This window comes from Gossypium raimondii, chromosome 11, assembly GCF_025698545.1.
Source record: "Gossypium raimondii isolate GPD5lz chromosome 11, ASM2569854v1, whole genome shotgun sequence".
Lineage (NCBI taxonomy): Eukaryota > Viridiplantae > Streptophyta > Magnoliopsida > Malvales > Malvaceae > Gossypium > Gossypium raimondii.
Genome location: NC_068575.1, coordinates 19,980,269 through 19,982,780, shown reverse-complemented (window position 1 = coordinate 19,982,780; position 2,512 = coordinate 19,980,269). Strand labels below are relative to the sequence as shown.

Sequence of the window (2,512 nt, the reverse complement as noted above, 5' to 3'; positions counted from 1 at the left end):
AGCTCGGGCCAAAAAAATCTTACTCGAGATTTGGACCATTTAGGAAAGAGATCTTATTATTTTGCCCAAATCCATTTTTCAAACCTATATTTTTATCCAAATCCTCTCATTTTTCAAGTCAAGGTCTAATTACAAGTAGTTATTACTCAATAGCGTACAAATCATAACCAACCTATTAAACTTCCTTCTTTGCCAACTTCACCAAAAATATCAATCCAACATAAAAACAGCAGTAAAAAAATGAAAACAAGCTGAAGAATTCAAATAAAATTTCAGCCCATTATAGCATCTTACTGAAACATTGAGTTGATATACTTTGAGGATATTAATTGTTGCTGTAGTAATTAAAATTTAACATAACATACAATCCTACTGAAAAATAGCAGTAAATAAAGTGACGTAAACTAATTCTTAGAGAAGTCAGTTGGCTTAAACGAGACCGTCTTTTTCTCTATATCATAGCCTATCAAGATATTAATCTGTGCCAAGTTACCATAGACTGAATGTTGTCGAAAAGAACCAAAGGCAAAGTACGTTCAAACGCTGCAATTTGACATTAGCACCAGTGAAATGCATTGTAATGTTGGGAATAACAAACTCAGTTTTAGCATCGTAGCATAAACTCAAACCCTCTGGACCTTGAACCCTTGTTGCATTAATTTGGGTAGCCACTGCTGATTCCAGTTCCCAGTAAATACCTGATGGGAAAAGAATCAGTGTTGTCCCTAAATCAATGATGATGTTACCTTCACCTGGTTTGCCAAGAGAAACATCTGTATAATTTATTCTTTTGTTTCCAACACTGATAGCTTCCAGGTTGAGGAAGTAGAAAGTGGGTGAACTTAATTTAATCAATGGGGTCGAAACAACTCCATCTCCTGAAACTATAGCATTAGACCCAAAGTTCAGTTTGCTCGACTCGTTTTTTTCGGAGGTTGGCAACAGGCAATAAGAGAATTTGCCTGCAATGGGAGATCCTATTTGAGAAATAAGTGACAATTCACCACCCCCAAGGCCTATGACGCCTGAGTTTCTTTCCTTGGATGGTCCACCATTGTTGTGTCCGCATCCAATGACTATTTCCAGAACTGATACTGTGGGACTGGTTGTTGTAGCCAAAGTGATTGTGTCAAAAGCAAGGTCACCGTTCGAATAAGAGTCGTCTGGATAGTTGATTGAATATTGACAAGAGTTATTGCTAGAACAAGTCGTTTGAAAAAGATTCTTGCATTGACTTGCATTGCAAGAAATCAATTGGTAAGTGGATGATTGATTAGGGTCGAAAAGAGGAGCCACTTGCTGGGAACACTGTGAACATGGTTTGCATTGAGTCCAAATGAGATCGCTTGCTGTATCAACTATAGGAACAGTATCAAAAGCTGGGGTGCTGATGGATATATTCATCAGGTACTCACCCGAACCGACAGTAATATCGGATTGTGCCCACTCTGTCAAGACAAAAGATGATTTGAAGCGACCAACACTACTGAACGAACGACGCAAGGCATTGGTTACACGGTCAGAGGTGGTTTCCATAAGATTGTAGAAGGGAGACTTTGGGGAGTCGCGGGGAATCAATTCAACACTGAAGCCAGTGGTTTGAGCAAGAGTAAGGGTAAGACTGGAGAGAAGTAGGATGGTAGAAACAAGGTGCAAAAGAGAGGGAGGATTCACAATAACTGTCATTGTTGGAAAACCAAGTGATACTTCAGAGGATTTTGATGGTTTTGGTTGTCTAGATTGTGTCGATTTATAATGAGAGATGAACCAAGACACTGCCCAAGGTATAACAAACCCTTTTAAGGAATGTGTTTTATATTTATGGTGAAATTTATAAAATTACAGGTAATTTACCTTATTTGTTCAATTTATACGAGAGGGATTCTCGCAGTGTAAAACTAATTAATTTTTCTTTTCATATATTTTTGTACGATTAATATTTTAACAATTTAGCCGTATTTGTCATGCATGTAAATTTTTTAATTTATTCGATATATCTATTATATCATCTAAAAAATTGAACAGTTGAAAGGTTTTCTTTTTTATAGAGAACAAATAGCTAGAAATTTTAAATGTATGTTAAATTTAACATATATGATATATACGAACGGGATATGAAATATGAAGGTTGGATCATTAAATTATTAATCGTATTCAACACTGATGGTCACTAAACTAACTATAAATATTACTAAGCCAAGCGCACCTATCGAACAATAGTATAGCTATGGTGAGTAGAGAATATCGTATCCACAAGGACTAAAAGTACTAGAACGAAGTGTCGAGCAAGTCGAGTCACATAAAGGCCTAAACAGATAGGACACTTCCTGTTGCGTTTTGTCTGATGACAAAAGGCGAGAGCGATGAAGTAGGCTAAATCGAAAATATGCCCTGTGGCCATGCTCCATAGAAAATATGCATTGGTTGTACCGACGATTCCGGTGCTCTCTCTCCTACTGATCAATGTATGAGCCAAGAGGGCATGAATATACCGTAAGGCCGGAGGGAGAGA

The 2,512-nt window shown here is 37.2% G+C and overlaps 1 pseudogene; it reads right to left on the bottom strand.

Moving 5' to 3' along the window:
• Nucleotides 1-404: 404 nt before the first annotated feature.
• On the bottom strand, nt 405-1,686 carry LOC105801160 (aspartic proteinase CDR1-like; annotated as a pseudogene).
• Nucleotides 1,687-2,512: the final 826 nt, after the last annotated feature.